General features: G+C 37.3%; 1 pseudogene; it reads right to left on the reverse strand.

The window, feature by feature from the left end:
- Positions 1-1,971: 1,971 nt before the first annotated feature.
- LOC133081754 (serine/threonine-protein kinase MRCK beta-like) overlaps positions 1,972-27,364 on the reverse strand; it is a 41,602-nt pseudogene continuing 16,209 nt past the window's right edge.

Here is a 27,364-nt window from a genome sequence, read left to right on the forward strand (position 1 = left end):
TTTACCATGAATGAAATGAGGAGCTATTGCATGGTTCTGAGCTTGAGAAAGAATGAGGCAGCCACCAATTTATATCTATATCTATATCTATATCTATATCTATATCTATATCTATATATCTATATATATCTATATAAGTGATTACTTAAAAAAATTAACTGCTTTAACTTAAACTGTTGTCTGCTGATTTATTGAGGGGTAAGTTGTTTAAAATTGATTGCATGATTCAATAATTACAAAAACACAATTTACATTTAAAAAGTAAAAACTAGAATCCTAAACACATGCCAGACCCACAGACGGTCCAGTAGATCAGGATAGGGCAGGCAAGTGCCAGGTGCGGAGCGCTTTCAGGCACAGAAGTGATGGCACCCGCATCACTCAGTGCCTAGTCATGGTAAGTGCACATGCTATACAGTTGGAGAGCAGAGAAAATCCTAAGAAAATACAAATTTAAGAAAATGACACCCCACTGTCCTCACAGTTGCTCAGAGGTCCTGAGGCCACAGATAACAAGCTGTGTCTGCTGGCCACAGTAAATCACCAACTTTTTTTTTTTTTTTTTAAATAATGTGAGGGTTTTTTTGTTTGTTTTTTTGTTTTTTTAAAAATTATTTATTTATTTATTTATTTATTTTTGGCTGTGTTGGGTCTTCGTTTCTGTGCGAGGGCTTTCTCCAGTTGTGGCAAGCAGGGGCCACTCTTCATCGCGGTGCGCGGGCCTCTCACTATCGCGGCCTCTCTTGTTGCGGAGCACAGGCTCCAGACGCGCAGACTCAGTAGTTGTGGCTCACGGGCCCAGTTGCTCCGCGGCATGTGGGATCCTCCCAGACCAGGGCTCGAACCCATGTCCCCTGCATTGGCAGGCAGATTCTCAACCACTGCACCACCAGGGAAGCTCGTAAATTACCAACTTTTAATGAGATATGGTAAAAAATCTGATTACTAAACATGTAATACATGGAGGGATGATATTAATACATGTGCGGAATATCACTGCTGACCAAGGGCTATGGGGAAATACAGAGGAGTATGCTAGCTGATTCCACATGATCAGTGCTGGGTTATCAATCATGGCATCTTCATTCACGGCCAGGGACCAGGGAGCAGTGTGGGTAGTGAAATGTCCCATCATCTGCTTCATGACTCCCTTGGGCTCTGGCCACCTTCTAGCCCCAGGAGTCCTCTAAGACCCCTGGGATATTCATTGGCTAAGAATGGGTATTTTTATGACAGAAATCAGGAGCTCTGGGAGTGACTGAGAAGCAGAGAATGCAGCCAGACTTCCCAATAGCAAGTAGTAGTGAAACTTCCTGATTGTGATGAAGGATGGACAGATACACGCAAGGGACCCAGAAGAGTAGGCTAGGAGGTAGGGATGACTATAAAGCCCACTGTTGGTGGGCCTCTACCCATGACTAAAGAATTGGTAGAAAGACTTCTGCAGCTTAATATGCAATAGCTAAGTGAATAAAAATACCACAAACTGACCTCTATTGCTCTGTCTTCAAAATTCTAGTGTTCATGAGAACAGTAAACACTTTTGTATTCTCCTAAGACTTCAGGAAAATAGCTTCAGAAAATAGGAAAAATTATATTGCCTGAGGCATTATCCAGAGAGGCCACATTGTATATAAAAAAGTTTCCTTCAAATGAGACATGGAATCATCCATAGGCATAGTTGAGCACAAGCCCTAATAGGTATCTCAGTTTGTTCTGAATAGGAGGTAGACTGAACGGTGGCCTTTCAAGGGCAAACGTAACAGTGTTGCCTCGTAGCTATGCAGAAGAATGGATCTTGTCTACCACTATTGAACAATATGACCTAAAGCTGATCATTACAATAATATAATAAATATTTTCTTCCTTTTCATATTTACAAATCAATTCTACATTTCCTTAAACAACAATAAAGGTTCAACATCAGCCTTGGCACTGACCTGACCATGAGGGGCCATAGATCAAGGAGCTTCAGGTGTCACAGGACAACTGCTGCAGGCCTTCTAGTGGGAGCTGGCTCTTCTAGGGAAGGGTGGAGCTCAGTGGGCTGCTGGGGTTGGAGTTGAGTGTTTGTTGGAATATGAATGAAGCTCTTTGTCAAATTCCTGGTCAGGATGAGACACGCTTCTCAGAGGTGTGGCCACTCCCATCTCTGATCCATTCAATGAGAACCTTGAAATGTACATTTTTTTTTTTCTGGACTGAGTCTACTGAGAAAGATTGGCTGGAGCAGGATCTAGCCTTTCCTCCAGTGAGGGAAGCGAAACATTCAGAATGAGAGCTATGAGGACTTGCATTCCATCTCTGGGCCGTGTGTGAGTCATATAATTGAAATTGGCTAGGTTGATATAGTTTTGGAGCTCATTCTGGGTCTCTAGGCATTGCTCACCCACGTTGTAATCTGTCTTGCTCTGGAACTTTTGCAAGTATCTGACACCCTTAACATCTCCAGAGGACTTGTTCTTAAAGTAGATTAAGCATGGAAGCTCACAGTTGAGGAGGTTTGATGGTACATTAAGAGTTTAGTGGTCTTATCCTTCTCAGACCAGTTATTTGGACCCATTCCATAGTCTTAACATCATCATTAAGGTGTATTGATATCACACTCACTGTATACTGTGACATGGGGAGAGCAGTAACTATAAGTAACTATAGTTTGAGGGCCATATTAGCTCCTGCATACTTGACCTTTGATGTAAGTCTACGTGCAATCCCATATGGCTGAAGCATATGGGATAGGTATTCCTCATTATTGAGCTCCACAGAACAAATGTCATCAAAAGATTACAGGGAGAGGAACATAACTGAGGGGCTGCTGGAATTTACCAGGCTTAGAGATTGCCCATCTTCACGGATACTCAACAGAGAGAACCCAGAAGAGTAGCCAACACAGAGCTTTTCCTTGAACATTGTCGTGCACTGTACAGTTCCTGGAGCCACAGTTTCATTGAACTGTCTGTGAGAAGGTTTAGTTCTATGGATTTCGTAGCAAAAGATCAGGCATTTCACTGCTACAAGCAGACAAGTTGAAGAACTCTTCCTACGTGTTGAGCTTAGGATGACTAGGCAGCCCTTTATTTCTGGAAGCTTGATGTCAAAGCTCCCTTCCACTGCCTCAGAGGAAGAGTATGGATAAAATGGAGCATGGTCCTGATAAATTGAATGTTTATAAATGGAATATTTCCTGCCATATCAATAAACAAAGGATGTCACAGTCACCAATGATTGCAACCCTCCAGCGTGAGCTGGTGAGCCCTGAGGAAACTCAGGGCTGAAAAGAATACCTGCCATCTAGCAACCATCAGACTGCAGCCACTCCCTGCGGTGAGCCCTGAGGAAACTCAGGGTGTGAAAATACAGGCCCCAGATAGCTGAGGTGCATATCAGAGGAATGATTTCAGTGAGTCCAGACTCTTGCATCTTCCCATACATAGAAAAGCGCTAAATTCCTTAACTTGAGATATCTGGTTTTCTTTATTTAACAATAATCGTTTGACCTTCCCAATTACCTGCTCTTTATTGCAAAACTCCTATATATCCTGGCCCCTCCCCTCGCCTCCTGGGCTGCAGCCCTCATTTTGCCCCAAATAAAACTTAACTCACAGCTCTCACGTTGTGCATTTTTTTAAAGTCAACAGTCCTAGCAACAAAGCTATTCCAAAAACAGAAAAGGGTTGTAGTTTTCTTCTTGGGGAGAGAAAGTTCAGTATGGTACACTTTCTTACAAACAGTAGCTTGAATGATCACATCACAGGTAATCTCTATTATGTACACACTTTGCTTTAAACCGACTGCAATCTTAGATGATTTTCCATAACAAGTGTCAGAATTGCTTTAATAAGAGACAGTATCCTGTCATAGGCTTCTAGTGGAATATGCACAACATGATTTTTTAGTTTGTTTTTATGTAGGATAGATTGGAGTCCTTCTAGAAACCTAGCCAATTTCCTCTTTTCTTTCTCATTTTCTGTTAGAATTAGTAAAGAACTAGTCTTTAAGTTGTACTTAAGAGAGAAGCTGTCACCCTGAATATACAAGGAATATCAGCTCGGATCACGTATAACAGCTAAAGCGAGGATAAAGCTCATCAAAAAATCCTCACGTCTAAGATACAAGATTGGCTCACAGTAACTCCAGGCTGGGTGGGTTTTCCTTCAGGCAAATCATACAGAAAGAGTAGACAGTTATGTACCAATACATAAATCTTTGTCATCCTTTCTCCACACTGGTATGTTTTGCACCTTAAGGTAAACTTTGTAGGGTGTTCCTAGGCCTTTCTGCACATCCACTTTAAGAGGCCTCTGGGACTACCTAGAGGTTGTACAGACCTTGGGAGCACTGTCTTTGTGGGATACACACCTCCAAGCGATAGCCTTGTTAAATTAGTCCAACCATGAGTGAGGTGCAATGGCTACAGCAAGTAGGACTAGAAAAAAACTTGATGCTAAATCAATGACCTTTTGGCTTTGGTTCAACCCATAAGAGGGCCTGTGTGGTGACAGTGGCACAGCAGCTGGCCTTTGCTGCAGCCGAGACATGTCTTCTTGCTGTTCTGGGCTTATGGGCATGAAAATTGATGGGGACACTTCCGGGTTTGGAGTTTGTGTTTCTTACTAGCTTAGCTAGTTCTAAGTTTCAAATCAGTGCAGGAGATGCAGTGTTGAAATAGTTAAAAATAGAATCACAAAAATCTAGAATTTTGAGCTCTGTATTTATTCTAAATTTATCTCTTGTTTTATTCAAAATTTCCATATCATCTAATAATTCTCTCCTTGTTGTTTCAGAATCCTTTAGTTTACTTCCAGAAGAGAGGTTTGTATTTAAACATTTCTCAGTTAATTTTGAACAAGTTCCCTGGCCTGGTTGCTTACCTCAAAAGCAGACTGAAAGCCCTGCAGACATGCTCAGCTTCTTACTATGATGGCCTTTCCAAAGTGGATCCAGCATTCATGATGCCAGACTAGACCTTTTCAGTTTCAAACTCTTTGGTCATTTTAGAAACAAGAGCTTCAAAATACTGCTGGACATCTTTCTCATTGCTGATCAATTCATGGTTTCTGCAATCTAAGCTTCCCAGCAGGCCGCCTACTCTTAGCTGCCAAATCCATAACCTCAACTTCATATTGTGTATTTTGAACTCTTAGGTTATCCACAACAGGTCAAAGCCTTTCATTTTCACCAGTAATTTCTTGTTTTCTTTGCACCTCATTGCACTTTCTTTTTCAAAAATACACCTTTCACCATGTCTTCTGCCTCCTCCATTTCATTGTGACATTCTTGTTTTTACTTTTGTTATTTCTCTTTTAATTTTATTTTTTTTTCTGCAGGATAAGCTGATGGCTCTCTGAATCACACACCTTGTTTTTTTGCATTTTTTGCTTGTTTGGTTTTTGTGGGGGTTTTTTTTTTTTTTGGCTTCTAAGACATGGAACATTTCATGTCCAACACATTCCTTTATATAAAACAAGACTTCCTCCTCAAGTTCAGACTTTATTTCAGAAATCTCTTGCTGGTATTCTGAAGTGGAACCTGGAATTTAACCTCCTTGGCTCGTTATGGGGACCTCAGGCTCACTTTCTGTTTGTTTAGAGAGGTTCTCTCTGCTTTCATGAGGCTTGTGTTCCTGTGAAGCCTCAGCAAAAGTATCCTCAAGCTGAGCTTCCAGGTCTTTCCTGAACATCTTGGATTCAGAGATTTCCTGTTCCATGGAGTCACTTTTCGACATGGCCACTTCCATCTCTTCCTCTTTGTCATTAAGCTTTCAGGAAATCTTCTGCTTCTGTAAGCCATGCATGCTTCTATCTCTGAGAATTCCTGCAGGGTCAGCTTTTATTGCTGATGGGTATCTTTGTGGTTTTTTGGCCTGGGATTTTGGACTGTCTGCAGGTTCAACCAACTGCTTCTGAAAAATCTTATTTTTCCTGCCTCATGATGTGGTACTGGTTTTCTAGTCCTTTCAGTCTAGGCGTGGATCTTCATGTTCTTGGCAAAGTGTTACTATATTCTCAAGTTGTTGCTTGAGCCTAGTTGAATCAGCTATTTATCCTTTAAATATATACTTTATTCATTAAATTTTTTAATTTCTTTTTTCTTGCTTTGAATTTCTATGGCATGAAGTGAACAATGTAGAGTCTGTGCATTCTTGTAACTTCCTATTCAGTTCCAGTTTCTCTTGGTCTAGTTTTCATACTCTTCTTTCATCCTTCTATCTTTAATTCTTGACTGCTATAGACCTGGCTGGTTTTTTTTGGCACTGAAGTCAGGGCAATAAACAAGAGAGAGGAGCCCCTGCCCTCATGGAGCTTCTGTTCCAGTGGCTATAACAGAGAAAACAACAACAAATAAATAGGTAAATAATATGATATCAGAGTCTAAAAAGGAAAATAAATGAGTTCAAGGAGAAAGAGAGTAAGGGATAGCTCTGTGTGGCAGACAGATAAGGCATCCTGAGGATATATTTGAGCAATTGGCTATTGTGAAATTTAATGAGAATTCCTTTCAAAGTGCTATTAACAGTCCCTGGCTAGTTGTAATAACTGAGTCAATGTTCTAATATTGTCATTAGTAATAGAATTAGTATTTCAGCTTTCCAGAATGATCTCAATGGCTATTATAGAGATATGGGCTTTTTACTGTTGAGAGTATTATTGGGTCCACCCTGGATTATAAGAGACACTGTCATAGAGACAGAGAGTTTGGGCAGGAAGGGAAGAAGGGGCAGAGGCAGGAATGCAATTCATGGGGAGTGAGGAGTGCTTTGGATAACCTCCAAATCATTTACATTGTGTTTCAGAATTTATGTTTGTTTTTATGTTGGAAAAATGTATCTGATTTGGGAATGCACCAAGATCACATGGTTTAACAGATGCCAGAATGTTGAAATCCCCGATTTTGCAGTGTGGTTTCCACTGTAGACAAGGGAAGGAAAGATTATATCCTGAAGGAGCATGTAATAATCAGAATGAAGTCTTTCTGCCTCCTCCTATTTTATAAGTTCACTGCCTGACTGGTACTTTGGCTAGACCTTACAAAGGACTCAGGTAATATCTCTGGGTGATTATTTTTACCAGAATTCTAAAAATTCCAAAGAAAGCATAATATTTTCTGATAATTAACCCCAAACCTAGGGTGTTTTCAAAATTTTGAAAAGTCAAGAGTTGATTTCAGCTGTGTGTTTCAGGTACCATGAGGGTAACCTGAATTAGGAGTGCCTCTCTGTTAAAATGCAAACACAAATCAAGTGTTCATAATTAGCAGAGGGGAGGTAAGAGCACGAAGGTTTACAACTCATTATTTTCTTCATCCCACAAACTTTTAAGATATATTCATTATATTGAAAACAGCTTATATAATCCCTACATTTTAGTACCCAGGTTTCGAGTGAGTAAATGTAGACCAAAAGAAAAATTTGAGGTGTTTTTTAAGAGAACTAAATAAGTTATTGGAAAATAAAATTTAAAGTAAATGATAGAATTCTAGATTATTTGACTAGATAATATAAAACATATATATGGGATGGTTGTTCAGATAATAACTGTTTTCCCATTCTAGAGAAATGGTCTCAACTTTGGCTGGGCATTGGAATCACCTGGGGAATTTTAAAACTACAAATGTCTTCTTGCTACCCCAAAATGCTGATATTAATGATCTGAAGGGTGACCGAGAGTGCCGAAAGTTTTAAATGCTTCCCAGATTTTTCTAATGGCAAGCCAAAGTTGAGAACCCTTGCTCTAGAACACTGGTTCTCAAACTTTATCATGCATATGACTTACCTGGAGGGCTTGTTAAAACAGCTTCTGAGTCCCACCTCCTGAACTCCTGGTTTAGCAAGTCTTTGGTGGAACCTGTAAATTTGCCTGCTGAGGTCGCTAGTTTGAGGACAGACTTTGAGCTTGTTTGAAAGAGAATTTCAGGTCCTACTCCAGATCTAAGGAATCAGCAGCATCTGTATTTTAAAAATATCCCTGGGTGATTCAGGTTCTCAGTAAAGTTAGTGAAGCTTGGGGACCTAGAAAGACTGGATAAGGGAAAATGCCGTCAGGAGGGATTAGATTAAACATTTTGGCAGAAAATGACATTAATACTAGAAATGATGTTGCTGTGGGACTCTTTAGGCTTGATACATATCTTTATAACATTAGAGTAGATTTCGTTTCTGCTACTGATAATTCTGTCTTTGTATATAAACTAATGAAATACAAAAGCAAGTATTACTTAACTTTGCCCTTCAAATAACTCCATGTTGTACAGCATATAGTCCCCAAATTACAGAGAAAACAGAAACATTATTAGGCTATTTATCTTTTATACTTTCAACCAGCTCTTAGATGAGAGAAGCTAGATTTGAAATCACGTTATTATATCTAGTACATTTTGCCTCCTTCTAACTTTTTTATCTTAATAAAATTTTATAACAGCTTTAGATGTGCAGAAAAGTTTTAGAAACAGTACAGAGAGTTCCTATACCCCTCACACCTAGTTTCCTCTATTGTTAGCATATCACATTAGTATGGCACATTTGTCATGACTAATAAACGTATATGGATACATTATTGCTAACTAAAGTTTCTACTTTTTCCAGATTTCCTCAGATTTTTCCCTAATGTTATTTTACTCTTTGAGGATCCTCACTGGGATCCCACATTACATTTAGTTATCATGTCTCTTTAGACTCCACTTGATTATGACAGTTTCTCAGGCTTACCTTGTTTTACATGAGATGACCTTGACAGTTTGGAGGAGTACTTGTCAGCTCTTTAGTACGGTGTTCCTCAATTTGGTTTTGTCTAATGCGTTTCTCATGATTAAACTTGAGTTATAGATTTTGGTGTAGAAGGCCACTGAGGTAAAATACCATTATCATCCCATCATATCAAGGGAACATGCTATCAGCACGACTTAATGTTAACATTGATCACTTACCTGAGATATTGTTTATCAGGTTTCTCCACCAGAGTTACTTTTCCTCCCTTTCTGTACTGTACTCTTTGGAATGAAGTCATTACACTCTGCCTCCACTTAAGGAGTGGGATTTAAGTGCTACCTCTTTGAGAGCCCTGAGTATTCACATAAATTATTTGAAATTGTTCTGCAAAGGAGATTTGTCTATTTTCTTTAGTTTACTTATTTATTTGACCATTGACTATGATCTTTTTTTATTTATTTGACCATAGTCCATTGACTGTGGACTCTTGGATATTTATTTTATACATTGGATTATAATTTTATACTACTTTCTGTATTTTCTTGCTCAAATTGTTCCAGCTTTGTCTATTGAGAAGTCTTTTTTTTTTGATTCCTTTGTCCCTTTGACACATCCTTATCTTTGTGTTTGTTTCTAAGAATTTCCATAATTTCTATCACTGCAATATGGTCCACAGTCACTGTGTATATTTCTTGTCCCAAGCCTAGAGTTGGCCATTTCTCCAAGGAGTCCTGGTTCCTTTTGTTTGAGAATGTTTTTATTTTTTGGAGAATGGGTGCCAGGTGTGCTTATTGCAACTGGGGTGTCAATGCTTCTAGGCCCTCTCAGCTGACAGAGCAAGGAAATATATGTGTGTATACGAACCCCTACACATATACATCCCTATAAATACTTGTGTATATATCCGTCCATATCTATATTAAGCTAAAACATGAGTTCTTTCTGGTACCTTCAATTCTAATCCAATACCACGAGTCATTCTAACCTTTCCCCATTGCTTTTCTGTAACCTCCCAGTCCAACAATAAGAGACCTGTATCCATCATTTTCCATCTGTTTATTTAATTGTTAAATTTGGTTTACATGTATAGTACTTTCAGTGTTGGTAACCTGCACCACTATGAGAACCAACTTTATCAACCAGAGTTTTTACTGCTTTTACATGACCAGTTTACTAAGAAACTTGTATAAAATTATTTTTGAGTCGTGAAAATCCATTACTTATATAGTAAGGCTTCAGTGTTTTAGTGGATTATGTTCCAAATGAAGGACCAATTAGAGATGCACAGTAAGAATCATATAGGCAATGTTTGGTAGAGGACAGTGAACTAAACTCAGGGATGGTTTTCAACTGACACAAAATGGTATGTATTTGCCAGTGGATAAAATCTTGACATACTTCTTTGTTAGTCAGTAACTAGCCTCTGTCCTTAGTGCCCACACCTTATGCCTGGGCTGTCTACCCACTCCCTCTGGACTTCATACCTACTCAAGACCTAGTAACCAAAGGGTTAATACCTGGCATAGTCAGGATTCTTCGGGGTCCTATGCTATTTATCTATTTTTCTATAGTTCCCTTTTACATTGGAGGATTTATTAGCATTAGAAGCTAACTATTCTGAATATCACCCTTTTCCATATGAAACATGATCGTGTTTCCAAAGACATAGTAGTTATATTTCTAATGCCATCAGGAGCAGTGGCCCTGCACATTTGCAATTGGCTGGTGTGCAGTAGCTTCAGTGTCATTAACAGCAAAGCTGTCACTGAAATATCTCCTCTATGAATTTCTTGGCACACAACTCTTGGGTTGTGTCTGGTTTAGTTACCCACTCTAAACTAATATCAATTAGTGCTTTCCCTATTCATGGGTGAGATATATTTTAGCAGAATCCTTGGACTTTTTCTTAAAAAAAAATATGACACAATCTTGTTCATTTTGGAGTTGCTAGTGTTAAGGTACTGGATTATATAAATTTTTTCTGACTTTAAAACACATGTAAATGGAACTTTGCACATATATTTTAATATGTTAGTTAATAGGGAGTTTAAATGATAAACAATTAAATTATAATTTAGACTTCATTTGTTGATATGATAATTAAGTATTCTGTTCTGGCTTTAAAGTTAAAGCAGTGCTTAAAAGTCTTTATCATAAAAGTGTAGAATATTATGTTGATGAGAAATATATTTTAAAATATGTAAATCTGATGTTAAAACTGAGAATGTAAAGCTCTTATTTATATTTACTGTTTTCTTATATGGCAGACATTTTGTCAACCTTGTTATAGAATCATAAAACTTTTGGATGCATAATAAACCTTCTTATGCTTGTCTCATTAATATGATAAGGCATTGCCACTCAAATGGAAATTATGCTATTAAAAAAATTGTCAGTGCATACCATGGTATTTGTGAAGGGTTCATATGGGTATATCGGGTTGGATTCTAGTATTTATTAAAGTATTTTAAGCATTCCTCTTCTAGATACTTTGCTGTTTTTGAAAGAGGAGGAGACTGCATCACATAGAGCAGACCAACAGAAAATGAATCAGACCCAGAATTAAACCACTTGGAATGCACTCAGGTTGGCAACAGCATAGTAACTGTAATGTAGGTAAAGTAATATCTAGTTCCTGGGGAGGAGGTCAAGATGGCAGGGTATAAGGAGGTGGAGCTCACCTCCCCCCACAAACACATCAAAAATACATCTACATGTGGAACAATTCTCACAGAATACCAACTGAAAGCTGGCAGAAGATCTCTTATACAACCAAAGCTACAAGAAAGAGGCCCACATAACTGGGTAGGACAAAAGGAAAAAGAAGAAAAAAAAGGTATCAGGATGGGACCTGTGCCCCTGGAGGGAGCTCCGAAAGAGGAAAGGTTCCATCGCCCTGGGACCCCCTTTGCTGGCTAGGAGGTCTGCTGGAACAGATAGGGAAATGGAGCGGCCTGGACTTTGCTCGAGAGGAATGTGCAGGTGCTAGCTTGCTGGCAGGTGGGATAGAGAGGCATCAGCACTGATGGCTGCCACATTGTTGTCACTCTTCCCAGGCCAAGACATGTGCCTGCTGGTGCACGCAGCAGCTGGGTGCTGAACCTCAGGCTTCAGAGGACAGATCTGTGGAGAGGACTCGGTTTGGCTGCATGGAGACAACCTGAACGGCCTAGTGCGTGGTCTGGGCCACCGTTGCTGGTGCACACCAGATAGAGTGCGGGTCTGCCACAGAAGTGCCATTCTCAGCATGCTCCCAATGAGGTGCAGCTCTGGCAGTGGTGGGCTTTGGGTGCCCATATACACTGGAAGTGGAACTGACAGCCAAGCCGATTATCAGGGCTCCCACAGTGTGGGCAGGTCCAGGGGCGGTGCCAGCAGCAGCAGACCTTGTGGACACACACACTGGGTGGTGGATGGTATCACAGAATCACATGTCCCCAGTGGACAGCTCCTGGGAAGGAATACACAGTGGCTCCTTTCCCAACAGGAGCACTCTGGTCCTGCCTACCTCACACCACAGCTTAGAAGTGGATCTGGGGGCTTCTACTTCAAAAACTGGGGAGCAGACCCTGCCCCCAATAAGGCTCTGACAGCCACAGACCAAAGAGGATGCCCTGCCCAACATCCAGTGCAGATACCACAAAAGCCAAACACACCCCCTATCAAGGGGACAATGGCCAGCACACTCTGAGGAAAGACATGGCAGGTATCCATACCAAAAACAGCCCTCTCACCAAAAATATTGGACCCACACAGTCTACACAGGGATGCTCCCACATAAAAACAGCCCTTCAAGACCATAGTAGATAATTGTTTCTCCTCAATTCATAGAGTCAGAGAAAGTTCAATAACATGAAAAAGCAGAGGAACTACTCCCAATTAAAAGAACAAGAGAAGTACCCTGAAAGAACAAACAATGAAACAGACCTCTCCAGTATACCATACCCTGAGTTCAAAAAGGAGGTAATAAAAATGCTAAAGGAATTAAGAAAAACTCTTGATAGCAATGCAGATCAGGGAATTCCCTGGCGGTCCAGTGGTTGGGACTTGTACTCAGTGCTCTCACTGCTGGGGCCCATGTTAAATCCCTGGTCGGGGAACTACGATCCCACAAGCCATGCAGCATGGCAAAAAAAAAAAAAAAAAAAAAAAGAAAGAAATGTAGATCACTGGAACTGGAACAAGGAACTAGAAACTATAAAGAGGAACCAATCAAAATTAGTCAAGTCAATTGCAGAGATTAAAAACCAAGCTAGGGCTTCCCTGGTGGCACAGTGGTTGAGAGTCTGCCTACCAATGCAGGGGACACGGGTTCGAGCCCTGGTCTGGGAAGATCCCACATGCCGCGGAGCAACTGGGCCCGTGAGCCACAACTACTGAGCCTGCGCGTCTGGAGCCTGTGTTCCGCAACGAGAGGCCGCGATAGTGAGAGGCCCGCGCACCACGATGAAGGGTGGCCCCCGCTTGCCGCAACTAGAGAAAGCCCTCGCACAGAAACGAAGACCCAACACAGCCAAAAATAAAAATAAATAAACAAACAAAAAAATAAAAATTAAAAAAAAAAGCACTTTGCCTCTGATAACAAAAAAGGCTCTTAAAAAAAAAAAAACCAAGCTAAAGGCAATGAATAGGAAATTAAATAATGAAAAAGAATGAATAACTCATCTGGAAGATAGAATACTGGAAATCACCCAATCAGAACAGCAGACAGAAAGACAAATTTTTAAAAAATGAAAGCAACATATGAGATCTTTGGGATAGTATTAAGCGTGCAAACCTATGCATAATAGGGATCCCAGAAGAACAAGAAAGAGAAAGGGGGATTGAAAATGTATTTGAAGAAATTATGGCAGAAAACTTCCTAAACCTAAGGAAGGAAACAGATTCCAGGTACAGAAAGCACAGAGGGTCCCAAACAAAATGAACTCAAACACACCCACACCAAGACATATCAGAATTAAAATGGCAAAAGTTAAAGATAAAGAGAGGATTCTGAAGATGGCAAGAGAAGAGTCAGTTACAAGGGAACCCCCATAAGGCTATCAGCTGGTTTCTCTACGGAAACTTTGTAGGCCAGAAAGGAGTGGCATGATATATTCAAAGTCCTGAAAGAGAAGAAACTGCCACGTAGGATACTCTACCAAGAAATATGATCATTAAGAATAGTAAGAGAGAATACGAATTTCTCAGATAAGCAAAAACTAAAAGGATGCAGCAATACTAAACCTATCCTAAAAGAAATATTGAAAGGTCTTCTCTAAATAGTAAGGAAGCAAAAATCTATAGGAAAGGGAAAGACACAATAGTAAAGGCAAATATATAAAAAATTGAAGAACACTTTAATAAGCCAGTGCGTGGATTAAAAAAAAAAATCAAAAAATTTTTGTAAAAGCAATTATAACTACAATGATGAGCAAAAGGATAAACATAAAGATGTGAAATAGGACAGCAAAATCACAAAATGTCAGGGGGAGTGTAAAAAATGTAGATGTTTTAGAATGTGTTGGAACTTATTACCAGTTTAAAGCAAGTAGATATAGTTATGGGTTAACATACTTGAAAACCAGGGTAATCATAAATCAAAAACATAAAATAGATTCACAAAAACCAAAAAGAAAGGAATACAAGCATAATATTGATAAAAAAGAAAACCATCAAACCACAGAAGAAAAAACAAAAGAAGAAAGGAACTAAGAACTACAAAATCAACTGGAAAACAAGATTTAAAATGGCATTAAATACATACTTATCAATAATTACTTTAAATGTCAATGGATTAAATGTTCTGATAAAAAGACAGAGAGTGGCAGATTGGATAAAAAATAAGAACCTACAATATGCTGTCTACAAGAGACCCACTGTAGGGCGAAAGTGACACACAGATCGAAAGTGAGTGGATAGAAAAAGATATTTCATGCAAATGGAAATGACAAGAAAGCAGGGGCAGCAATACTCATATCAGACAAAATAGACTTTAAAACAAAGTCCATAAAGGAAGAGATCCATAAAGAAAGACAAAGAAGGATACTATATAATGATAAAGGGATCAATACAAGAAGATAATATTATACTTGTTAACATATATGCACCCAATATAGGAGCACCTAAATACATAAAACAAATGCTAACAGACATAAAGAGAGAAATTGGCAGGAAGAAAATAATAGTAGGAGACTTTAACACCCCACTGACATCAATGGACAGATCTTCCAGACAGAAGATCAATAAGGCAACGGAGATCCTAAATGACACAATACACAGTTGGTCTTAATTGATATCTACAGGACACTATATTCCAAAAACCCCAGAATACACATTCTTTTCAAACATGCATGGAATATTCTTTAGGATAGACCACATAGTAGGACACAAAACAAGCCTTAACAAATTTAAGAGGATAGAAATTATTTCAAGCATCTTTTCTGACCACAATGGTATGAAACTAGAAATCAACCACAGAAAGAAAAACGAGAAAAAGATTATGGGAGACTAAACAACATGCTACTGTAAAATAAATGGGTCAATGAGGAAATCAGAAAATACCTTGAGACAAATGACATTGAAAACACAACCTCACAAAATCTATGGAACACAGCAAAACCAGTTCTAAGAGGGAAGTCCATAGCAATACAGGCCTTCCTCAAAAAACAAGAAAAACCTCAAATAAATAACCTAACCTGCCACCTAAAATAATTAGAAAAAGAAGAACAAACAAAACCCAGATTCAGCAGAAGGAAGGAAATAACAAAGATCAGAGAAGAAATAAATAAGAGATAAAAACAATAGAAAAATCAATAAATCCAAGAGTTGGTTTTTTGAAGGGATAAACAAAATTGACAAACCTCTACCCAGGCTCACCAAGAAGAAAAGAGGAACCAAATAAGAAATTAAAAAGGAGAAATAATAACTGATACCACAGAAATCCAATAAATGGACAAAATGGACAACCTAGAAGAAATGCACAAGTTTCTAGAAACATACAGTCTGCCAAAACTGAGTCAAGAAGAAACAAATAATTTAAACAGACTGATCACTAGAAGTGAAATAGAATCTGTAATTTTAAAAACTCCCTACAAACAAAAGTCCAGGACTCGATGGCTGCACTGGGGAATTCTACCAAACATACAAAGAAAAACTTATACCTATCCTTCTAAAACTATTTCAAAAGATTGAAGAGGAGGGAACATTCCCATAATCATTCTATGAAGCCACCATCACCCTAATACCAAACCAGACAAAGACATTACAAAAAAAGAAATTACAGGCCAATATCTTTGATAAATATAGATGCAAAAATCCTCAACAGAATACTAGCAAACCAAATCCAATAACACATAAAAAGGATCATAAAGCATGATCAAGTTGGCTTCATCCCAGAGTCACAAGGATGGTTCAACATATGCAAATAAATCAATGTGATACACCACATCAACAAAAGAAAAGACAGAAACCACATGATCATCTCACTAGATGCAGACAAACTATTTGATAAAAGTCAACATCAATTCATGATAAAAACTTACCAAAGTGGGTATATAAGGAGTATATCTCAACAGAATAAAAGCCATTTATGACAAACTCACAGCTAATGTAATACTCAAAGTTGAAAAGCTGAAAGTCTTCTGACTAAATTCTGGAACAGACAAGGATGCTCGCTTTCAACACTTCTATTCAACATAGTATTACATGTCCTAGCCACAGAAGTCAGACAAGAAAAAGAAATAAAAGGCATCCAAATTGGAAGGGAAGAGGTAAAATTGTCATTACATGCAGATGACAGGGTACTTTATATAGAAAACCCTAAAGACTCCACACAAAAACTATTAGAACTAATAAATGAATTCAGCAACATAGCAGAATACAAGATTAATATACAGAAATCTGTAGCATTTCTTTACACTAACAGTGAAATATCAAAAAGAGAAAGTAAAATAATCCATTTAAGATTGACCAAAAAAACAACAACTTAGGTTAGGAATAAACCTAACCAAGGAGGTGAAAGACTTATACACTGAGAACTATAAAACCTTGATAAAGGAAATTGAAGATGATTCAAAGAAATGGAAAGATATCCCATGCTCTTGGAAGAATTAATATTGTTACAATGGCCATAATACCAAAAGCAATCTACAGTTTTAATGTGATTTTATCAAATTACCCATGACATTTTTCATAGAACTAGAACAAATAATCCTAAAATTCATATGGAACCATAAAAGACCCAGAATTGCCAAAACAATCCTGAGGAAAAAGAACAAAGCTGGAGGCATAACCTCCCGAGACTTCAGAGGATACTACATAGTAATCAAAACAATGTGGTATTTCGCACAAAAACAGACATATAGATCAGTGGAACAGAATAGAGAGCCCGGAAATAAACCTACACACCTACAGTCAGTTTATCTTCAACAAAGGTGGCAAGAATATACAATGGAGAAAAGACAATCTCTTTAGCAAGTGATATTGGGAAAGCTGGACAGCCTCATGTAAATCAATGAAGTTAGAACACTCCCTCACATCATATACAGAAATAAACTTAAAATGGTTTAAAAACTTAAGTATAAGACAATATGCCATGAAACTCCTAGAAGAGGACATAGGTAAAACATTCTAGGACATAAATCACAGCATTATTTTCTTAGGTCAGTCTCCCAAGGCAAAGAAATAAAAGCAAAAATAAACAAATGGGACCTAATCAAACTTACAAGCTTTTGCACAGCAAAGGAAACCATCAACCAAATGAAAAAACAACCTACGGACTGGGAGAAAATATTTGTAAACGATGTGACCAACAAGGGGTTTATTTCCAAAATATACAAACAGCTCATACAACTCAATAACAAAAAACAACCCAATCAAAAATGGGCAGAAGACCTAAAAAGACATTTCTCCAAAGAAGGCATACAAATGGGCAATAGGCACATGAAAAGATGCTCAACATTGCTAATTATTAGAGAAATGCAAATCAAAACTATAGTGAGGTGTCACCTCACACTGTTCAGAATGTCTATCATCAAAAAGTCTACAAATAATAAATGCTGGGGAAAGTGTGGAGAAAAGGGAACCCTCCTACACTGTTGGTGGGAATGTAAATTGGTACAGCCATTATGGAAACCAGTATGAATGTTCCTTAAGCTAAAAGTAGAGTTACCATATGATCCAGCAATCCCACTCCTGGGCATATATCCAGAAAAGATGAAAACTCTAATTCAAAAAGATATATGCACCCCAATGTTCATAGCAGCACTGTTTACAATAGCCAAGATATGGAAGCAACCTAAGTATCTATCAACAGATGAATGGGTAAAGAAAATGTGGCATATACGTGTGTGTGTGTGTGTGTGTGTGTGTGTAATGGAATATTACTCAGCCATAAAAAAAGAATGAAATATTACCATTTGCAGCAATATGGATGAACCTAGAGGTTATCATAAAGAGAGAAATAATTCAGACAGAGGAAGACAAATATGGTATCACTTACATGTGGAATCTAAAAAATAAATACAAATGAACTTGTTTACAAATCATAAACAGACTCACAGACATAGGAAACAATCTTATGGTTACCAAAGGGGAATGGGGAGGGGGATATATAAATTAGGAGTTTGGGATCAACAGATACATACTACTATATCTAAAATAGATAAGCAAAAGGATTTACTGTATAGCACAGGGAACTATATTCAATATCTTATAATAACCTATAATGGAAAAGAATCTGAAAAAATGTATATATGTATCACTTTGTTGTACACCTAAAACTAACACAGTATTGGAAATCAGCTATATTTCAATGCTTAAAATATTAGAAGACAAAAAAATAAAACCATACCTGGTTCTTATGTGCCATTCTACAATATGTGGATTAAAAATATATTTTTTAAATATGTAAAGTGAGTTAAGTACATCTAAGGAACACTACCCCATAGCTATAAGCAACTTTTGAGTTATTCAAAGCTGCCTTAAGGATTAAGAAGAGCAATACTCTGGGATGTTTTCATCTTTTGGAAACTCCATTCATTCATAGTGCAAACCCAGAATGTATTGAATATTTATATTTGCTTTTAAACATATCCTGGCTTCTAGGTTTGTTCATTCTACATTTCAAATTCCTCCAGATGTGTTACTTGGTTTTGTTAATCCATTATTAGTAAAAAAGAGACAGCTTTGTTCAGATACATCAGGTAGGGCCTATTGGGTTCTTCCTCCATTGACCACTGAGATTTGCTATAAACCTAATGTCTATGTGTTTTGTCTATGGCTTTTGATTATAATCTTGGTTTAGGAATAATGTTGGGGTATATTTATGCTAAAATCCCGAATTCTAAACTCCCAGGAATAATTTCACATTGGCAAAGAAATTTCCAATCACTTCCAAATTTATACTTAGTGGAAACCATACTAATTTTAATTTTCTACTACAGAGGAGTATGAATTAAGGACATCTTGGTTTACTGTCCATCTGTTGAATTTTTTTTGCTTATTTTTAAAAGTTTTTTTCCTTGAAACAACATAGAGAAAATGACTTAAAACATTTTAACAAATCACATTGTCAAATAAACCCTCCCGTATCCACAACTCTTGTCAGGAAATAGAACATTACTGGCACCCCATGTCTCTACTGTATATCGCTTCCCCATCAAACATACTTTAAATTGTATAGTCATTGATTATAATTATTTTTTCTATAATTTGGGGCATTTCACATTAGAGAGGTAATGTATTAGTCAGGATTTGATGGATACGTGTCATATATTTGTCCAAGCTCACAGAATGTATAACACCAAGTAGATAAGATAAACTATGGACTTTGGGTGATTATGGTGTATCATCATAGGTCTATCAATTATAACAAATGTACCCTTTGGTAAGAGATGTTGATAATAGGGGAGGGTATACATGTTTGGAGGCAGGGGATATATGGGAAACCTCTGTATCGTCCTCTTAATTGTGCTGTGAAGCTAAAACTGCTCTAAAAAAATTGTCAATAAAAACAAAGTTCATTGGCATTTTGTGCAGAAATAGAAAAAAAAAATCCTAAAATTTATATGAAATCTCACAGGATCCCAAATAGCCAAAAGAATCTTGAGAAAGAACAAAGCTGGAGGCCTCCTACTTCCTGATTCCAAAACATATTGTACAAAGCTACAGTAATCAAACCAGTATAATACTGGCATATAGATAGATAAATAGACCAAAGGAACAGAAGAGACAGCTCAGAAAGCAACCTTTGAAAATGCTGCCATTGACTAAACAATTGGGAAAGGATAGTCTTTTCAACAAATGGTGTTGGGAAAACTGGATAAACATGCAAAAAAATGAAGAAGGGCTTTTATCTTACACTGTATAAAAAAATGAACTCTAAATCAACTGAAGATGGTAAGAATTGAATGTAAGAATTGAAACTATAAAACTCCTTGAAGAAAAATAGGAGAAAACTTTCATGACATTGGAGTGTGCAATGGTTTCTGAGATATGACTCCAAAAAGTACAGACAACAAAAGCAAAAATAGACAAATGGGACTACATCAAAATTAATAATTTTTTCACAGCAAATGAAGTAATCAACAGAGTGAAAAGTCAACCTAAAAAATGGGAGAAAGTATTCACAGACCATCTACCAGATAAGGTGTTAATATCCAGAATATATTTTCAAAACTTCTGCAAATCAACAACAGAAAACCAAATAACCTGATTTAAAAATTGCCAAAAAATTTTAATAGACGTTTCTCCAAAAAGGATAAACAAATGGCCAAAAAAATATGAAAAAATGTTGAACATCACGAATCACTAGGGAAATGCAAATCAAAACCACAATGAGGGGCTTGCCTGGTGGCGCAGTGGTTGAGAATCTGCCTGCCAATGCAGGGGACACGGGTTCGAGCCCTGGTCTGGGAAGATCCCACATGCCGCGGAGCAACTGGGCCCGTGAGCCACAACTACTGAGCCTGCGCGTCTGGAGCCTGTGCTCCGCAACAAGAGAGGCCGCGACAGTGAGAGGCCCGCGCACCGCGATGAAGAGTGGCCCCCGCTCGCCGCAACTAGAGAAAGCCCTCGCACAGAAACGAAGACCCAACATAGCCAAAAATAAATAAATTAATTAATTAATTAAAAAAAAAACACACAATGAGATATCACCTTACACCCATCAGTATTGCCACTGGTTTAAAAAAAAAAGTTTCAGTGAGGACGTGGAGAAATTGGAATTGTGCACTGTTGGAGGGATTGTAAAATGGTGTAGCCACTATGGAAAAGAGTATGGAGTTTCCTCAAAAAATAAAACTACCATATGATCCCACTTCTCGGTATATATCCAAAAGGATTAAAAACAGAATTCTGAAAGGATATTTGTACACCCATATTCATGCTCCATTATCCATAATAGACAAGATGTGGAAGCAACCCAAAAGTGCACTGATGGATGAATGTATAAAGAAAATGTGGTATATAAATACAATAGAATGTTATTCAGCCTGAAAAAATAATTCCTGGCATATGCTACATGATGGAAGAAACTTGCAAACATTATACTAAGTAAAAAAAGTCAATCACAGAAAGACAAATAATGCATGATCGCACTTCTGTAAGATATCTAAAATAAACTCATTGAAACAAAGTAGAATGCTGATTGCTAGGGTATGGGGGAGAGGGAAACAGAGTTGTTCAATGGGTATAGAGTTTCAGTCATGCAAGATGAAAAAGTTCTAGAGATCTGTTGTACAATACTGTGTACAGAGTTAACAATACTATACTGTATGCTTGAAAATTGTTGAGGGTAAATCAATGTTATGTGTTTTCTTTCACAATTAAAAAAAAGTTGATTAGTGTGGAAGACATGAGCTGCACCTCCCAGTGCCTCTTCAAGGTAGGACATGTTGTCCAATTATGTGGAGTGTTGTCAGCTGACTGCCTCTATTTTTCACCTCCTACAAAGTCTGTCTCAGCCACCTAGCCTGAAGTTACGTCCTACTCATGCAGCCTCCTGTGAGATTTAGGGGCTGAAGGTTACACTTTGGGGGGTCCTTGCTGATGACTACAAACAATCTTTTCTGGTATTTCAAATTTTTCTTAAATGAGGGTGTCACACTCTCTTCATCTGTCCGTCCATCCTTCCATGCATCCTTCCATCCATCCATCCATCCATCCATCCATCCATCCATCTATCCATCTATCTAATTCCATATTGCATTCAAAACTTCCAAGTAACTTTTATGTGCTGTGTGCTGGTCTCTGCCTTCAAGGAATTTCCAACCAGATGGAAATGATAAGAGATTGAAGAACAAAGTGACTATGAAGGGAGAAAATGCAGAAGTCAGAGCAGTCAATAAACTCTACCAGATTGATGCTGTGAAGAGGTACAGATCTACAGGAGTGGGAGTTAGAATGAATAAAAATGGGATGGATGGGAAAAAAGAGTCATTTTTGATAGAATAAACAATAGGATTGATGGCAATGTAGGACATCTAAAATCCTTTGAAAGAACTAAAAAGCATCATATATGCATGTGAGTAGGGCCCTATGCATTCATAGACCAATCTCGGTAGCTGGCTTTAAACATCTGAAAAATTTAGTATTTAAAAAAAAGACCTTCAAGTCTTGATAACGCAAGTCATGTTCTGTTTCTAATCAGTACATGGTTTCAAAAATGGTAGGACTTTTTTCTTGTTGGTTTGTTTGTTGTGATTAATGGAGTATTGCTTATATTTTTTTGTTAATAACATACCATATATCTTACTAAATTCCTAAATAAAACCCTTGTAGTGAGTAGTAAAACTTCAAACCGTATCTTTCAGTTGTTTGAAATGGGTGTACAAATTGATTTGGTTTTTTATTCTTTTTGATGCCCCTCTTTCTCCCACCTATACTCTCTGTTATTCTCTTGATAACTGTTAGCTTCAGTGTTTAAGTGATTATTTTCCAATTTCTCAGTTCAGCAGTAAATCTTAGCTCCATGATTTTAATAACCTATTCCCTGTAACCATGAGAGTCAGTCTCCAACTGGATTTTGTAACCATTGATCACTTGGGTGTTTGTAAACTTTCACATCTGACCTTTTTCAGTGACTTGCTAGACTTAGTGCTTTCTTGTAATTATCAGAAAGGTCTACCAAAAAAAAGCATCAATCGCCGGAAGTTAAATTCATTTCACCCCTGTTGAAATGCAAAATGTAGTTCAGAATTCTAATTTTGTGCTTGAAGGTACAGTGGTCTTCCATGCACTCTAAATGATCCTTATCTCAGTCTTACATAAACTAATGGGATCCTGCTGTGCTCTATCCTAGCCTTCATTCCAGCTGAAGAGCAGTAGTTTCATACTTTTCAAGTACTGCAGACTCTTTTAACCTCAAAGCATTTACCAGATCCTCTACATGAGAAAACATATGACCAAAAGTTACTTTAAATTCAGCAACTCTTTAAAGTAAAGATTTCATTTTATTAACTGTTAGAGCATACATTGACATCTGTAAGATCATGTTTAAAAACATGTGTTAGGGGAACTTCCCTGGTGGCGCAGTGGTTAAGAATCCGCCTGCCAAGGCAAGGGACACGGGTTTGAGCCCTGGTCCGGGAAGATCCCACATGGCGTGGAGCAACTAAGCCTGTGCACCGCAACTACTGAGCCTGTGCTCTAGAGCCTGCGAGCCACAACTACTGAGCCCATGTGCCACAACTACTGAAGCCCGCATGCCTAGAGGCTGTGCTCCACAACAAGAGAAGCCACTGCAATGAGAAGCCTGTGCACTGCAACGAATTGTAGCCTCCACTCGCCGCAACTAGAGAAAAGTCCGTGCGCAGCAACGAAGACCCAACACAGCCAAAAATAAATAAATAAATTTATTAAAGAAAAAGAAAAGTTTTAAGCAAATTGTTTGTCAGACTGTTTGATGTTCATAAGGCAATACAGAACCAAAACTGTTTGCTATGTTTCCACTGCCCCTCAGGTATCCACAGCCCAGGGATCAGGAACTATTTTCAAAGATGATGGAAATCTGCTGATAATTTTACCATTGCAAGTCTATAATTGACATTGAGCAGAGATATTTTGGATACATTTCACTAACCTCTTATTGGAAAGCAACAAAACAATGCAATGCAAACATAGTTTGTCTATTTTCCTATCATTGGCCTTACATCCAATGGGAATAGTCTGGAAAAGATCATTTATCTTTTAAAAATTAAGTGAGATGAGGCTGCCTTATGCTATACTTGGCACATCGTAGTTCCCAGTTAATTTTATTTTTTAATCTCCCTTCTAAGCCACTTCTATATGGTCAGGAGTCCCTGGGTAATCCCACCATCTGCAATTGTAGTCCCTCTGAAACTGATGCCAGACCATCTCCTGGCTTCCCAAGCTGCCCAAGCTGCTGGAGTCATTTGTTACAGCCTAATTGATCTCATTCCCTTGCTTAGACATCAACATTTAACCTTCAAGCTACAAATTTATAATCAGTACATCTTTAACATCGCTCTAATCAATGAGAACACACATATGGTGGGATTTCAGAGACATTTGACTGAATGGTTGGGAAATGTATTTTAATAGGGGTTTCTATCAGAGGGAGCTCTATTATGACACGGAAGTCAATGATGACTTCCTTTAATAACTTGTAAGGCCAGCTCTGACTTTAGCCTGTGCTACTGTTTGTTTCTAAAAGCTTCTTCAACAGAATAGCTTGATTCCAGGTATTTCAAGTGTAACTATGACTTCTTTTTGTTATGTTCATTAAAAAAAAATCCTAAAATCTTCTAAGAGATAAAAGGGGGATATTCTATAAATATTACCTAGCCTGTGTTTTAGCTAGATCATACCTGCCTTAAAATAAAATGCATTATAAATATGAAGGAATAGTTTAATGAAATTGAGCCTACTGTGTTCATATGAGTTTATGTCAGCACAGAGGGAGTCTTAGTTTTTGGTTACCAGCAGGATACTGATATTGATTCACATAATATATTTAATGGCTTTTGCCTCTGCTCAGAATTCTTTGGGATTAACCATTAAAGATGTAAGGATGCAAACAGAAGAAAAGCTATTGGATCATACAGTTTACAAATAATTTTCAGACTCAGCTTTATTAGGTGTCATAAGGCTGATCATGTTACCAGAGCAGTCTACCATAGATCACATTTCTACTCTTTAGGCATGAAGGCAGTACTATTTAGTACTGTCTTAAAGTATTCTGTATAGCTTTCCAAATACTTAAAGTTTAAATTTTGCCTTTGTATCTCTTTGTAATGATAGTTATTTACAGACAAAGAAAAAATTTGTAAATTTAGAGTGTACACATACACCTACATAAAATACATACACATACATATGGGGTTTCTCCCAAACATAAATATGTTTAGGGATTGGCAGTTTCTCCTTTTTGTCACATTTCATTCCTAGAAACCACATTTTGAACTTAATAGATTATAGTATTTTTCTCCAGGAACACTTTCTTGAAAAGAAAATATATATTGGTAGATATTAACCAAAGGTAATGTTTTAAAATACTTAAAATAGGCTCTAAGATATCCAGGTTTCTCGAATGTTTTATAGAAATTGCAGTTTATGCTTATTTTACCAGATTATTGGGTATCCAGCAACTGAGATGATTCATGTGAAAATAACATATAAATTTAAGTTATTGCTAAATGGATATATATTTCTATACTTGATGAATATCTACAGATCTCTTATGTGATCTAAAAAAAAAATTCTCTGCCCTTATTCTGCTGTGATACAAATCAATGGAAGACTTTCACATATGCAACATACTTCAGTGGATTTAGGAAGTTTTAGATTAAACCAAAAATCTATATTGAGGCACTAAATTAGTTAATGTATATTAGCTAGAATTAGTAATTTTCATAAATAACAGTGACTTTATGGCCTGCAGATAACGTATATTCTGAGTTATTGCAGTACCTAGAAGAGTAGCTATAACTCTACTCCGTTTTTTCCTCCCACTAAAGAAGGGATATTGAAAGATAAATAAGTGAGAGTCACATTATCATCAGGAATATTTGAGCCTGCTTTGATTCTTGAAAATAAATGAAAGAAATTAAAACTCTGGGACTTCATTCCTCATTAACAAAATGAATTGTGATAGAGACATTCTAATGTTTTACAACACCATGGATGAACTCTATCGTTATAAATATACATCACTGCATCCAAATTAAAATTTACTTGTCTCAACAATTGACCTAACTTAAATATACTATCTATAGTAAACATTACATATTTAAATAAACATTAATTAACACTTTTGTGTGAAAGTAATTTTTCATGTGCATATTTGCTACTAGTTATTAAACTGAGAAATATTTTAAATAAATGTGGGTAGTACAGTCTGCTTTAGAAAGCTTCCTGAACAAAATTTGTTTTCTGTAATAACTTTCTCTGAAGCAAAGACAGTCATTCAAAATCATTCCATTAATTTTACATTTTTACTTAAATAGTAGATGGATAGTAATAAGCATTTGTTTTGGATGATGATGTTAGTGGTAGTAAATTTCATAATATAAAGCATTTTCAAAGGGTTGACCCAGAATTTTTTCTTTTCCTTCTCCTATTTATGAGTTTATTTAGCCCTATAGAAAGACTTGTGGTGTATCAATGAAGCAGTGTTAGCAGTGAACTCTCCATTAACCATTCATTGCCACTGCTGGTTTTGTCACCCTTAATTTTTGGTTGAGTTGCCTTGTGGAGAAAGTTTAGACACACAATCATATTAAGACTAGAGGTTTGCTCCTAGAAACCACATCCTGGAGCCTTGCCCCTTCCTCTTGCTCTGACCCTATTTCTATGAATTAAAGCCATGTTCAGTTGAATTTCTTTTTGAACACAAGATCTGTCTTTCATTAATACGTATAGGAACAGAACTGTAGTTAAGAGCAGAAAGATATAAAAAGTATCACAATCTTATGATACATAACATGTTGTCAGTAGGCCATCACAGTACTTTATATGCTATTGGAAAGCAATAAAATACTGCAATTACTAAGCCCTTTATCACAAATATTTACTATAAATCTTCAAAATTGCAACCCTAACATAATTTGGAAAGACAAGGATAAGGGTCATTATCTTCACTAATGATGGCGAAAGACAGATATAAAATTTGAGCGTTGTTATTACCCAGTTAATGACTGAGTGATAAATGGTGAGACTTTACATACCTTCTCTAATGTGTTACATATACTCATCATGTCATTCAACTTCAAAATCATGATGCTTAAAATCATCATTTGCATTGTATCGGTTATTCTCTACTGTAAATTAAAATTTTTTGAGTGATTGATGTTTGTTTTTGCCTTTAAACAATGTTTTTGTTTGTTTGCTTTCCCCTCATAGGGAAAGATAGTGACTTCTTTCCTACAATCTGGCAATGAGGAGAAATGAAAAATAGAATTAAGACAGTAATGTGTGCCTGGGCCTGGGGAGAGGGATGTGGTATTTATGTGTGCATCAAGTCTGTGTGTGTGTGCATTATATTGGGGAGACAAATGTATATTAGATGAATCAAATTAAATTGCCATTTATGTAGTTGGCAATTTCATATGGTTCAACCCAATATTTAAACATTCATTTGATGCAAACAGCCTTAGCACTGATGTAATAAGTGCCACTGCAGCTTCAGGGATATTTCATAGTTGTAGCATCCAGAAGTAT

Source organism: Eubalaena glacialis, chromosome X (assembly GCF_028564815.1).
Source record: "Eubalaena glacialis isolate mEubGla1 chromosome X, mEubGla1.1.hap2.+ XY, whole genome shotgun sequence".
Classification (NCBI taxonomy): Eukaryota; Metazoa; Chordata; class Mammalia; order Artiodactyla; family Balaenidae; genus Eubalaena; species Eubalaena glacialis.